This window comes from Microtus oregoni, unplaced genomic scaffold (assembly GCF_018167655.1).
Source record: "Microtus oregoni isolate MIOR12 unplaced genomic scaffold, Mior012 000016F_ref0000370, whole genome shotgun sequence".
NCBI classification, from domain to species: domain Eukaryota; kingdom Metazoa; phylum Chordata; class Mammalia; order Rodentia; family Cricetidae; genus Microtus; species Microtus oregoni.
The window spans coordinates 18,701,955-18,716,399 of record NW_024543075.1 but is presented as its reverse complement, the minus strand read 5'-3'; the positions used below and the strand labels follow the sequence as shown (position 1 = coordinate 18,716,399).

The 14,445-nt window shown below is 52.6% G+C and overlaps 1 protein-coding gene across 2 annotated transcripts in view; it reads left to right on the top strand.

Annotated features, from left to right (window-relative positions):
* Sbk1 (SH3 domain binding kinase 1) overlaps positions 1-14,445 on the top strand; it is a 46,873-nt gene that overhangs the window by 20,381 nt on the left and 12,047 nt on the right. Inside the window, exon 1 of one of the 2 annotated variants that reach the window (XM_041666283.1) lies at positions 4,376-4,964. The exons of the other annotated variant lie outside the window; for it this stretch is intronic. The gene's annotated coding sequence lies outside the window, so the exon portion shown is untranslated. Of the gene's footprint in view, positions 1-4,375; positions 4,965-14,445 lie in introns of those variants that run through there. 2 annotated transcript variants of the gene reach the window in all.

The window sequence follows — 14,445 nt, the reverse complement described above, 5'->3', positions numbered from 1 at the left end:
GGATCAGCCACAGAAAGCAAATGGAAGACTCCTTTGTGAACCATAGGTCAGTCTCACGGCTGCTGCTACTGGTGATTAATTCCAGCCCCAAACGGCTCAGTCTCAGTGGGAGAAGCTCAGGCCAGAGTATCCCACCACTTTCACTGAACAATTCCATGGATCCTGTGAGACTCCTCCTAGGTGAAACCTTTGAAGGGGAAGGTGAAAGAAAGAGCTGTGCTCCCTCCGCCTTGCTGCCGGCAGCTGGGGGCCAGAGCAGGCTTCCATTCCTCCTCTCCCCACAAGCGTTCTAAATTAACCACAGCCTTCACTAAGGCTTTGGTTGTGACAGGTTACCCAGTGCCATACCCACTCCCACCCCCACCCCACCCCACCCCTGCCACCCAACCTAGCAAGTCCAAATGCTTGGCTTTCAGAAGCAACGGATACCCAGATTCTTCATGATTTTTTTCTTGTTCCTGTATGTGAAAGCATCCTGGTCCCCTTCTAGCAGGGCTGTAACGCCTGTATTCCTTGCTGGCCCCCAAACATACAGAGCCTACAGCTTCCTAGCTTAGTTTTAAGGACAATATGTGTTTCCTGCAACAGTACTTTGCCTATGGGAATAAAGACTTCCCACCTTGCATTGTTGAGAGGGCAATGGGGAAGGGATTGCCCACCATGCATTTTGGCAAACCTTTACTAATTGCACTGTGGGCAATCAAGGCCCCAGTTGAGAAATCAAGGAAGTTTTTGCAGGAGGAAGCCTTCAGCTGGGAAACTCTTGCCAACTGTTAGTCGGATGTCTGCTGCTATAACAAAACTCCTGTAATAAAAGGATTATCAAGAAGACAGCTTTATTTTGGCCTTGTTGATTTGGGGCCAGTGGCAAGATAGTGTACCTAATGAGACCACCTTGACAGCCTGCTTACAACATGGCCAGGAACAAAAAGAGAAGAGTGTTCCACAATTCTTTCTGAGAGCATGTCCTCATATTACATAAAGCCTCCCTCTAGGCCCCGCCTTTTAAAGGTTCCCATCACCATTCAACAATGCTAAGCTTTAAGACTGAGCTTCTCTTTCTAGTTTTCTGTCATTGTGGTTGTTTAGGTATTTTTTTTTTTTTGAGTCAGGGTTTCTCTGTGTAGCCCTGGCTGTTCTGGAACTTGTTCTATAGACCAGTCTGCCCTCAAACTCAGAGATCTGCCTGCCTCTTTCTCCCAAGTATTAGGATTAAAGGCATATACCACCACTGCCTGGCTTCTCTTTCTGTTTTAAAAGATATTTTTAATTATTTCATTTTACTTCGTGAGTGTGTTGCCTGCATGCGTGTCTGAGCACTACTCGCATGCCTGGTGCTCAAGAAGGCCAAGAGAAGGCATCAGGTTCCCTGGAACTGAAGTGACAGATGGTTGTAAACTGCCCTCTGGCACTGGGAATCTAACCTGGGTCCTCTGGAAAAGCAGCCAGTGCTCCTAACTGCTGAACTATTTCTCCAGCCCAAAGAACAAGCCTTTGGGACACATTTAAAAGTCAAGCTATAGCAATAACCACAACCAAGAACATGCCAAGGCCTGTTTCTTTGGATGAGGAAGTACTCTCTAAGCTCTAGTGTCTGGGGACTCAGTTATAAAACACAGGAAGAAGAGGCCCTTTCTTCCGCGGTCTCCCGTACTTATCCCATTCACTCACATGGACACCCAATTTGCTTGTTTGGAGCACTAATACCTCACTTATAGTATAGGACAAAGATAGACCATTCAATGTCATCCTCTGACATTGGAGGATGAAGCAGAGAGAACAGGCAGCCACAGGAGGGTAAATGTGTGTGGAAAACAGAAGAGAAGGGGAATGTGTTGTAGACAGGAGGAACCAAACGTACAAAGATGTGGAAAAGCAAGAGAGCAGATGTTCCAGAAAAACTTGTTGAGGCCAAGGCTGAGTGGAGAAGAGAGGATCATGGGGGTGGTGTGGCAAGCGGGCACCAGATGCTGGCAGTTTTCAGCATGGGGTGTCTTAGGATTTCTATTGATGTGAGAAACACCATGACCACGGCAACTCTTACAGAGGAAAACATGTCAGTGGGGCTGACTTACAGTTCAGAGGCTCAGTCCATTATCATCACGCTGCGAAGCATGGTGCCATGCAGGCAGACATGGTGACATAGAGGGAGCTAAGAGTTCTATATCCGGATCTGTGAGCAGCTGGAAGAGAGAGCGGCACTGGGCCTGTCTTGGGTGTGTGCAACCTCAAAATCCACCTCCAGTGACACACTTCCTCCAACAAGGCCACACCTACTCTCACAAAACCTCACCTCCTAACAGTGCCACCCTCTATGAGCCTATGGTGGCCTTTTTCATTCAAACCACCACGCAGTGTAAGGAAGGTAGGCTTTACCCTACAGGGCCCAGGGAGTGCTGGCAAGTTCATTAAGGATGCAACCCAACCAAAATTGCATTCAACAGAGCTAGTGGCCACAAAAGATTTGGCTTCCAGAAAACCAAACTTAGGTAAAGGTTGGAGGAGGGTGGGCTAGGAATTAGACATAGTTGTGTTGAGAGTGTAGGTTGCCAAGCAAAAATCTGTGCATCAACTTTTTTTCTTCCAGTTCAGGGGATCCAGTCAGGGCCTTCCATATACATACAGGCAAACTCTCTCCTCCTGAGCCACATCTCCAATTCCTGTAAAGCAATTCATGTAACTTAGGGGTGTGTGTGTGTGTGTGTGTGTGTGTGTGTGGTGTGGTGTGTATGTGTGTGGTGTGTGTGTGGTGTGGTTATATGTGTGTGGTGTGTATGTGTGGTGTGTGTGTATGGTGTGGTGTGTATGTGTGTGGTGTATATGTGTGTAATGTGTGTGTAGTATATATGCATGTGTGTGTAGAGGCTAGAAGTTGACATTATCAGGTGTATTCTTCAATCACTCCCCAGCTTATTTTTTCGTGGGGGTATGTATGTGTAGTGTGCATGCATATGTGTGTTTGCATATACACGTGTGTGTATGTAGAGACAGAGGTTAAGTGCACTATTTCTTTCTCTTAGTTGTTCTCCACTTTATGTACCAATGCCTGGACTCATACTTGAACCCAGAGCTCATCTATTGGGCTAGTCTTGCGAGTCAGCTTGCTCTGGAGATCCTGCCTGCCTCCCATGTGAGTTCTGAGCATCCGAACCCTGGTCTTTAGGCTTGCTGGAAACAATCTATTCAGGCTTCTCGTTCATTTCCCCATCTCCCTCTTTTTTTTTTTTTCTTCAAGACAGCGTCTTTCACTGAATCCGGAGCTCACTGATAAGACAGACAGACAGGCAGGCGGCTCCAGGGGTCCACCTGTCTCTGCCTTCCTAGTATTGGAACTACAGTTGTCATGACACTGGGTTTCTGGCTTTTATGTGGGCGCGAGGACTGAACTCAAGTCCTCATGCTTGCCTGGCAAGCCCTGTACCTAATAAGCCATCTCCCCTGGTCCACCTAAGATTACTTAAGTTTGCAATACCCTGTTCTGAAAGTTCCAGAAGCAGACAGAGTGGTTGGGAAGAGGATGCTGGTTTTAGAAAACAATCTGATCAGTAATTAAAAGGAGGGGGAGATTCTGGGTGTGCTGGGGGCTTTTTCCATGAAGAAAATAGTGTGCTGCGGGGATGAGGCGCGGAAGAGAGACTGGGCCTCCGGAAGAACTCGGTGTTCCCACTCCATCGCCATCTCTGCTTGTCCGCCCCACCTGCACCCAGGCTACCAATTTCCGGTTAATGAACAAAGCTCTTCGCACCCGGGTGTCTTTGCACAGCTGCTGCCTCAGCCAGGAGCCCCCTTCCTTCCGTTCTGCTTAGACACCTTAACTCCTCATCGATTCCTTACAGCAGGGCTCGCAGGTTCAGCCTGAGACATACACGGACCCGCAGACCCCAGGTCTCTGAGTAGCCTGGTAGTTTTCTGAGGTCTCGTGGAGATCGGATGGATAGGTGGAAGGATGAATGGGCAGACAGGCGGGTGAACAGATGGACCAGTGGCTGAATGAGTGAGTGCATTCTGAATAGGAGAACTCGGATATATTTTCCTTCTTGGGAACAAATCCAGGCTCCGCCCCACAAGCACAGGCTGGAAGAGTCTGGGACAGTCTGGTCCCTCGGGGACCAAGCAGCTGGACCAAGTGACCCTCTGCGACTCCCCGGAGCCCTCTCTAACCTCGTTCTCGGCCCCTCCTGGGCTCTGACCTAGAAAAAGGAGCTTATGGCAGCTTCGGGCGGGCGTTAGGACCCGGCGCAGACGGAAAGCGGGCGGGGCATCGCTTGGCTCCCGCGGCGCCCGGCGGGAGTGCGCGGCGGGAGTGCGCGTGCGCGGGGCGCGCACCCGGCGGGGCGGACAAAGGCGCGTGCAGCGGCGCGCGAGACGGAGGGCGGAGCGGCGGGCGGGCAGGTACGCGCCGGCGGGAGGCGGAGCCGCGAGGCCGCGATGGAGCGCAGCCCGGGCGGGCGCTGGCGCTGGAGCCCGAACACCGGGTGGAGCGGGAGCCGAAGCAGGAGCCGCAGCCTCAGCCCGCGCCAGGCCGGGGCAGGGGCCCGCAGGGCCGGGCTGCTTGCAGCGGCGGCGCCCGAGCCCCCCAGCGGCTGAGCCGTGACCTCCAGCCCCGCACGCGGTTACCGGGACCCAGCGCGCGGCGACCGCTCCAACCCGGGCCCCCTAAGAACTGCTTGCTGCAACCGCACACCTCAAGACACAGAGCGACCCAGCTTCGGGGCGGTAGCCCTCCCTGCTGCTCCGGCACACAGGGTCCCCTAAACCTAGGACAGCGAGATCAGATCCTCTTGCTAACGAGAAGCCGCGGGCACCCCAAAGCCCCGGGACCTGGGCGACCGAGCCCCTAGCGACGCCCTCCGCGTCCCGGCTTATGGTGGTGGTGGTGCCCTGAGCCCCTCTCGGGCCGGGCTGACGAAGACCGACACGGCGCCCAGACCCCCTGCCGCGGCGTCCCCGCGGCCCCAGCCCAGGTAAGCGGGACCCAGGTGAGGGGCGGCAGGTGAGTAGCCACCGAGGTCCCCAGAGCCCTGCAGGTGGGGAAGGAAGTACTGAGTGCGCGCTCCCCCTCCTCAGCGTCGCCATGGAGCCCAGGCTGAAGGACGTCTCTTTGTGTCTCGCTTGGAGGAGCCGCCCCCTCCTCCTCTCCCTTCCCCCACTCTCCACCCCAACTCTGAGGTTTGGGCACAGCTCCGGACACCCAGAGAGTAGTCGCTATGCCCTGGAGAGGGAGAAGAGGCTGGAGAGTCTCCTTTATAAATCGAGCTTGGAGCGTTAGACCCTAGGTCTTTGAAGAATAAAGAAATATAGATGCCCCAACCCCCAAAGGCCAGGGTGAGTTGTTAAGCGAGCCTCCCCAACCCCGAAAGAAAATTTGAGGCGCCCACAGGTGAGAGGTGCCTGCATTCTGCAGCTCTGGGTGACAGCTGGGGCTTTGGGTGTGTGCCTTTGTCTGAGAGGGCAAGGAAGGGGCGTGTTTGAGAGAATGAGCGGAGGAAAGCTCTTCTTTTCTCTGATTCCAATATCCCAACTCGGATCACAGTGGGGTTCTTTACCCGGGTCCCTCTTTTCCCTCTTTGTGCTTCCTGCAGAACAGGGAGAAGGCAAGCCCTCTCAAAGTGAGCAGCTAGTTTTTGGATAGGAGAGGTACCCTAAGTGAAGAAGCCATTTCAGGTCAGCACACCTTTCTGTCCCTCTTAAGTCCCAAGGACAGCAACCTGAGTTCCTTCCCTTTTCCTCCCCCCCCCCCCCCCCCCCCCCCGAACACCTAGGGCCAAGTCCAGGACTGGGACACTGTGTCCTCTACAGTGAAGGAGTGAGCCCGGGTTTTTTCTTAAGCTTCCAAAGCATCCACAATCAAGAGGCCCTCAACAAAGTCCTAAACCCCAAGACCCTGGGGAAGCTGGAAGACCCTGGGGGTGGTGTACCTTTGAATTCTGAATCAGAGACCCCAAGAAAGGGTAGGAAGTCTTTCTCAGTCTTCCACAGACATGCGCTGGTGCAGAGTCAGGTACTAGGTGAGTAGACAGGCTGGAGAAGGCAGGACCCTGGGCACAGAGCCCTCTAGAAGTTCCTTTGTTCATTTATCTATTCATTCATTGAAACCTCTGCTGTGTCTAAAGTTCCAGCTCTGGAATCGAGGCTTTCCCTCACCTCTTCCCGACAATCTGGCCTCACAGCCCTGGGCTGTTGTGTTTGCCCAGACCATGCTCTCAGGACTAACCTGCCCAGCCCTTGGCCCCATCCGTGAGACACCTGATCCCCCATATCAGACTTGAACAGCTGATGCCTTCCCATCACCACTGCCTGGACTCCACCCTGCTGCTGTCTTTGCCCCACGAGTGAGGATGTAGCGTGGGTCAGCACTTCTGCAAACTCAAGGACGGTCAATGCAGTCACCCCCAGCAGAGGATGTGCGGAAACCAGTTGCCCTGAAGACTGGGTGACCTTGATCAAGCCTCTGGCATTTGCCAGAGAGAATGGCAGTGAACCACATACTCTGCAGCCAGCATGGTGACTATAGATTGGAGGCAGACTGTCAGGAGCATCTGGGTGTGTCCTAACCATCTTGGAAGTATTCTGTGCAGTAGGTTGGAGCCTGGGGCTTTGTCATACACCCCACAGGCAAGGAAGTGGAAGCAGAGGCTGGAGAGCAGAGGTTCAAACAACTATGGCCAGAGAGAACCATTATGAGGCCAGCAGGGGACTGGTAGGAAGACTTTCTTTCCTCTCTAACCTGCAGTGGCTCCCCATTGAGTAGCCCTAATAAAGTAGCTTGGCAGCCCAGCTTTCTGCAGCCTGCCCTAATTTATGTACCCCCACTACACTTGGTTCATCTCCACATCCAGAACCCCACTCTAGGGTGGCTTGGCGGCTGTTTCTACCTCTACCTCCTGTTTTGTTCTGGCTTGGACTGGCACATAGCAGAGAGCACAGTCTGATTGGCTGGTGGCTGAGCAGCCTAGACGACAGTGGCATATGTCTCCATGTGCTGTGAGACTGCACATCCAGGCTCAGCTTCAGGAGTCTGGGGCTGTCTTGTCCCGGCCACACCAACACTGTTGAGCCTACAGCCTGATGCCTTAGCATCGGGAAACTACAGCCTAGAGCCCATTCTGCTGATCAGTGTATTTCACACGTCTGCATTTGTTATTGGTGCTCAAAATGTTTTGGAGGATTTCACATTCAGATGCTGATTTTGGGATGCTCTTGAAAAACTAGGGGATGTGGCATCTTCAGGCCCAGAGCCATCTTGTTTGGACAGGGCACATGCTCCTCCCCCCCCAGGTATCCCAAGGACTCCTGACCTGTTCTTTATTGATGTGACCTTACAGCCTTGCTGCTGACCTCCAGGTTTGCAGGGTGGAGTGGAAGCTGGGAAAACAATTGCTCGGTGGTGGCTGTTGTGTGCCCCTACGACCTAACAGTCTCTCACCTCATTCTGTGTGGCAGACCCTGGCCTTGGCCCATTTCTGACCTTAGTTCAGCCTACACAGGAGTCTCCCTGTCGTATAGATAAGCAGCTAAGGGCATCCCAGCCCAGGGGGAGTGTGGAGTTGGTGCTCTCCACATGGCACTCTGCCATCTCTCTTGACCTCAGGCTACAGCAGGCTTCCGACCAGGAGATTGGCATATCTTCCAAAGCCAAGGCCGGTGGCTGGGGCCTGGTGCTGGCCTCTGGCTCTGGCCCAGTTATTTGGCAATCAGTTTCATGTTAAGGGATTGTCAGAAGCCGGGAGAGGCACGGTTACTTTGTTTTGTTTGCTGGTTTGGGAATGGAACCCTTGCATATGGCAGGCTTGAGCAGCGTCCTTTGCCCAGTGTTCAAGCCCCCACCCGGTCACCAACAAAGCACAGAATTCCATCCTGGAAAGCCAGAGAAGAGAAAGCTTGGAGGGCCTTCACTTCAGTCCTCTGCACAGATGGGTAAACTGAGGTCAACAGCAGGTTGTCGGACTTGGCCTAGCTTCCTTTGGGGGCTGCTGTAGAGAGTGTAGGGCTTGGGGCAGGGAGTCTTTCAAGGCAGTAGTTGGCAGAGCTGAAGAGCTCTGAGACGTAGAGCAGAGAGGACTCCTAGCCCAGCCCTGGAGCCCTGTAAAAGCCAGGTGTGTAGGGTTAGCTCAAACCCGGCCACCTCATTCTTCCTTTTCCCATCCCTGCCACTCCTAGCTCCTCCCCCACCCGAGAAGCCATGTCATTAATGTCAGGCTTGGAGGAAAGCGGTGGAGCCATTTTCACTGTCAGTCTGCAGTTCCAGGCTATGGAGAGATTTTCTTTGTGCCCCTAGACTAACCCTGCATTGAGCCCACAGCAGGATTTGACCCCAGCCCTATGTTCACCAAGGGGTTGTGTTGAACTGGCACCAGCTGCCTGTCCAGTAATCAGCCTGATCTTAGGCTCATTGGGACCTGTGTTTGCTGATTGCAGAGGGGTGCTCGGAGCTCCCGGTAGACAAGGTAGTCGGAAAGGTCTGGAAGCCTGGAGCCAGGCAGGCGAGCTTCAGCTCTACCCGCCTTGGTCTTCTCCCACTCCCTGCTGCCATATGCAGAGGAGCGGATCCCAGTCAGGGGACCTGCTGTGACTTCCTACCACCTAGCACTCATTCCCTGCAGCTTGAACAGCCGCAAGAGGGTTCTAGAATATACCATGGGCTTCTGGGCTTCCAGGTGGTAGACTGGGCAGGGCTGCGCATCATAGAACCACCTCTTCCCCTTGTCAGACCAGAGAGAATGACCCCATAGTGGCTGTATAACTCAGCCCAACTCAGTGTAGCTCCTGCTGTCTGTCAGCGTCCTCCTTGGCCGGAGGGGCTGCTGCCCTTGCTCCCCCTGGAATAGGACTCTGATTACACCAGGGCTGTCACTACCCTGTGGTGGCTGCCAGTTCTGACCCAGGCATTGGGAGCTCTCCTCTTCTGTAGTTAGGGCTGCTTAGTTTTCAAAAGTACTCTGGGTCTAGCTGTGTGGCCTCGGGCAAGGCGCCCTCTCTGCCTCAGAACTCTCTTCTGTAAGAAAGGATCCTAGGACTTGTCCAGCAGGGCTGTTAGGGGGGCTAAGGGAATGGGTGTTTGTGAAGTGCTATGAATAGCAACTGGTGTACCCCAAAGGTTTGTCTGTAATGCAGTCCTCGAAAGCCCTGAGCGGAAAGGGAAATGGGCTCTGACCAGGCATGGTGGCACACAGCTTTGTTTGCTGTACTTGAGAGACAGAAGCAGGCAGATCTCTAAATTTGAGGTTAGCCTGGTCTAATAGTAAACTCAAGGCCAGTCGAAACTACATAGTAAGACCCTGTCTAAAAAAAGAAGGAAATCAGGCTCTGAAGTGAGGCACTTTCCCCAAGGCTCTCGGTCTTGGGGTTCAGACAAGATTCTGGTCACTTTTCTCTATCAAACACACAGCCCGAGGCTTGGAGCTGAAGTTCTCTAGGACGTCACCTGGGCACCAGCCTGTTCCAGGCCCAGGTCAGGGCCACAAGCTATGCCTCACCCTCAGGGAACAAGGCTTGGCCTCTTTGAGGACTTCTCAGGCTCCTGAGAGGGAAAGCCACTTCCCTGGGGTGTCTTCCGAGTTCCTCCCAGACAGTGACCACCACCCTTTCTCACTTCCTCCTGATTCAGCTTGCTAATCAATTAGCCCTCAGCACCTGCACTCTTGGCCTCTGCCGTGTCCTCTGCTGTCCCAGCGCAGTATCCCCAGGCCTTGGTTCCTCGCTGAGGGCTGTGCTGCCATGTTTGGCAGTGTCTTTCCCTCTCCTCCCCGGCGTTTCCCCTGGGATAACACCTTGTCTGACATGCGTCTGTTTCCCCGTCAGTGCCTGTGTGCTGCATGACTCCCAGGTACTCTCAGATCCAGGGGCGGTGCACAGCACACAGTAGGTGCACAGCTTGTCATCTCTAAGCCGCTACTGGCTGTGTGACCCAGGACATAACCACTTAATCTTTGTCTTTGAGCCTTAGTTTCCCTGGCTGTAAAGACATAAATAGCTCCTCCCAAGGGTATTTGAGGTTTAAATGAGTCAGTGTGTCTAAAGCAGTTTTAAGTGGCTTCTAAGTGGTGGCTTTTGTAAATACTGCTTGAACCTGAACCATTTTCTACCCATTTTCCTTCTACTGTTGGAGCCCTGGGCATGTTAGACAGGTGCTCTGCCACTGAACCGCATCTTTAGCTCTTACACCCATCTGCTGGAGGAAATTGAAACTCAGGGGACAAATAGCTTGCACAGGACCCTCTGATAGGAATAGTAGTGAACACCTGAGCCTTCGTGTAGGCCACTATTCTGGCTGCAGGCTTGTTTGTCCCTTCTGTTGAGGGCAGAAGACTTGGGGTTGGGGAGGAGCCCAGGTCCCCAGAGAGCCTCTGCTCAACCAACCATCTCATGCTTGTTCACTGGGGGCAACCTAGCCAAGGTCACTGGCCCATCAGCCAATGGTCGATGACCTCTGTGCCCTCCAAGTCCTGAGTGCCACATTGCCTGCATCTTCTAGGTGCAAAGCCCTGGGCCTGCCCTTGGCCCTCTTTGAGGGCCCTACTCCTTGGGGCTTGGGGCTCCTGTCTTCCACAGGACCAGAGAGGCTAGACAACCTATGTGGTAACAGAGTCAGTGACTTCAGTAGCGACCAAGGATGTGCCTAGGGAAGGTTGGGCTGCCAGTAGAAGAGAGGGAGGCAGACGCTAAGTCAGTCTTGGAGCCTCACAGAATAGTGATGTGCAGGTGGCTCTGGTGACAAGGACGGTGAGGAAGCTGTGTCTCGTGGCTTGACCTGGCGACACTCCTAAGTCTCCACTTTCTGGATTTGGCACCTGGGGAGGGTGAGCCTGGTAATCACAGACTTTTCTAGCTGCGGCTGGTTCAGGAGTAAGATTTAGCAGCAGAAAGATGGCCTCTGTGTGTGGATCAGGACAAGTTTTCCCGAACAGTCAGCAGGAGAACTAGGCTCCAGGTCCCACCATCTGGCCAGTTCCTACCAAGTATCTGCTTCATGCCAAGCATGTGAGAACTACCTTTTGAGTTCTCACTGTAGCTACTGTGTCCACTGGGCATCTCAGCCTTGTTCCTGCTGATAAGCAAACTGAGTTATCAATAGAGGGCACACCCTACCCAGGGTCATGTTGCTAAGAAGGGGCAGTGCCTTGCACCCTGAAGGGGACTGAAGTGAATGTCCCCTTCTTCCTTCTGCTTTCTGGACCAGAATGCAGTATTTAATGAATTACATATTATTGTCAAAGGACTGAGACAATTCAGGCATGGTGGGTGTATGTCTGTCTGTACACACAGCACTCAGGAAGAGGCAAGAAGATTTTGAGTTTGAGGTCAGCTTGGGCTGTTATAGCAGCAAGACCCTGACCCAAAAAGTAAGACAAAGGAGAGGACTTGTTAGAATCCTGGTTTCCTAGGGGGCCTGACCCACAAGTGTTGGGTGTGGAAACAGGCGTGTGCCTTGATGATGTTCTCAGCAGTAAGCAGAAGAGTCAAAGTGCAGGCAGATGTGGTTCTGGGTAAGCCAGCATGGAGCATAGCGACAGCCTTCAGGGAGACCATCTGGCCATCCTCTGACGGTACCTGCCACCTAGCCCCACCCAGCCTTTTCTTTCTGCTCCCCAGACCATGCAGGGTTGTGCTTGGTAAGGTTTCATCCTTCCTCACTTAGTTCCCACCTTCCAAGAGATCCAGTTGTTCATCCAATAGATGTTTACTAAGCACCTGATTTGTACCAGGTACCATGCCAGCTCCTGGGGACTTCACAATGAATAAGGCCAGCCACAAAATCCCTGCCCTCTGGGTGCTTTAGTTCAAGTGGGAGAAAGACACAGCTAATAGATGTCATCACAGTCAGTAAATTATGTAATGCATTCCAAAGGTGTTACGTTCTACTGGGGAGAACTAGAACAAGGTGCGGGGGAAGGAAGGGCTGGCGGGATGTGGCCCTGGTTCGGAAGGTGTCATCCAAGCAGAACACTGAGGGAAGAACCACGTGGGCACAGAGGGAAGAGTTGTCCGGGCAGAAGGAACAGCCCCAGGCTGGAATATGACTGCCTGTGAACAGCAGGGAAACCTGGGTGGGGGTGGGGCACAGAAGCAAGTCACAGGGGACATGACCAGTGGAAAGACTGGAATGAGACAGGGACTAGTGGACGGAGTGGAAATGGGGGCGACACTCTGAATGCTGTCTCTAGAATAGACGGTAGCTTGGCACATTGGCACACATCTGCAATCCTAGTTATTGGGGGCGGGCTGAGACAGGAGGACTGGAAGTTGGAAGCCAGTTTGGGTCAAGGTCAAGCACTGCTACTAATGTGTGACATCTGGAGTTACTCAATGTAAGTGCACGCAAATGAGAAACCTGTTTTACTTTCCCCTTGTCAAAGAAACACTAACCATCTGACAAGCGATCTGGAGGCCCAGAGAGCTCAGGGGAGCTGGTCCCAGAAGCAGCCTCCTTACTTGATAGGTTGTCCAACAACATAGCAACTTTGTCCCCCACTTTCTGCAAAAATTCCAAACCCACTTACCCTTTAACTTGCAAGCCTACTAGAAGCTACTGTATAGATACACTTGTATCCATTGAGTGTCAAATTGCTTCTGTACAAGGCCACTTACTTTTACAACAATAGTAGAGAGCTAGGCACATCTTGGGTGTGTCTACTGTGAGAGCTTTGGGCATTGGCACTGGAGACCCAGCTCTGTAGTTTTCTCATCCCTGGCTGCCCCCTTGTCTGCTGTCCCACTACCCCTGACTCTTCCTCTAGTAGGCGCTTCCCTGGGTGCTGTCCAGGCCTGTGGTGCTGAAGATGTGTTGGAAAACCTAGTACCCGGAGCTGAATGAAGACTTAAGAATAAAGAAGAGGATGTAGAACCCAAGAAGCTAAGGATTCGGTCCTGGTCCTGAACTGATGGGCTGCATGACTTTGGTCAGGCCCCCTAGCCCTCAGCTATGAAAAAGGAGTTGCTGCAGAGATTAAGTGGCAGAATAAGTGGCAATTTTTAGCACTTCACTTTAGAGAGAGTAAAACAGCGGTTTAGCTTGGATCGTGGAATGATTATGCCTGGTACTCCTGCTTCCTGGATGGATGGTTTTGCTATAATGATACGACCAATCTGGGCCTAGTATATGCTTACCCTCCTAGCTACTTGGGAGGCTGAGGCAGGAGGGTCAAAAGTTTGAGGATAGACTGGGCTACATAGCAAGACTCTTGTTTCAGAATGAAAATGGCTGGGGATACAACACTTCCCTAGGCTCAATCCCAAGCATCAAACACAAGGGAAAAAAAAGACAACACCCATGCCCCAGTTTCTTCATTTGTAAATTGGAGACAGTAATAGTCCCCATACTATGGGGCAGTATAAGGGGTTGATGGGTCCGTAGGTATCAGCTCATTATTGTCACTTTCTGTTGGCACCTCCACCCTGGGACTGGTAGAAGGCCATAGCGCTTCATCCCTAAGGACATCCTAGCTTCTGACCCAGCCCGCCACTGACCTACCTGTATGGCTGAGAGCCGATGCAGTGCCTCTGGCCATCAGTCTGTCCATCTGCAGGATGGGGCCAACAGTCCTTCATGTGGTGCTAGGGAAATAACTGTGCCTGCAGGGTCACATTCAGGAAAGCCAAGATATAAAAAGTTACAACTTCCCAAACACGAAGGAATTATTCACCCGTATTTGTCACCCCCTGGCTCGGTGCTGGGAATAGCAAGATGATTAAGGCAGGGGCTGGCTTTCAAGGAGCTCGTGGCTTTCTCGCTGGCTTTTAGGTACACTTGTCTGGAGACTAGAGAGTTATATAAACCCAATCAACTGGCTTAATTAAGCCAGAACAGAAAGCCACTGATTCATGAAATAAATGTCCAGGAGTAGAGTGGCCTCAGGCATGCTTCGTCAGCACATCTCTTTTGCTTCCCTGTCAGGCAGGTTTCCCCCTTTGGTGTGGCCAGCCAGCTCCCAGCAGCTGTACCCCTGTGTCCTCTGGTTCAGTGGCACACCCAGAGTGGAGGATGCTGGTTCTCCAGAGCTCCAGCAGAAGTCCCAGGGCTTGACTGCACTGGGTCACCTTTGGGCACATGTCCGTCTTGTGGTAGATAGATTAATTGACCCATGGGTAGGGCAAGCCTGGGTCAAGCCTGCCCCTAACAGTGTAGAAAGCACCCTTGTGAACACATGGGCAGAGGGTGGGGTCGCTACCCAAAGAAAGGGGAACTGATGCTGAGCAAGGAAATGGCACATGGTTATTCAAGGAGCCACAGCAACACTGCAAAGGCCAAGTATGGTGTTGCACACCTGTAATCCTCACACATAGGAAGCAGAGACAGGAGAATGACCACGTCTCAAAGAACAATCAGATGAACGAAACTCCATTGCAGCTGTGTGAGCAAGGCAAGGATTGAGTCAAATCTGACTTTTAGTCTGGCTGGGGTGGAATGTGGGACAAAGTGCAGATGACAGACATGTGAGAAAATGT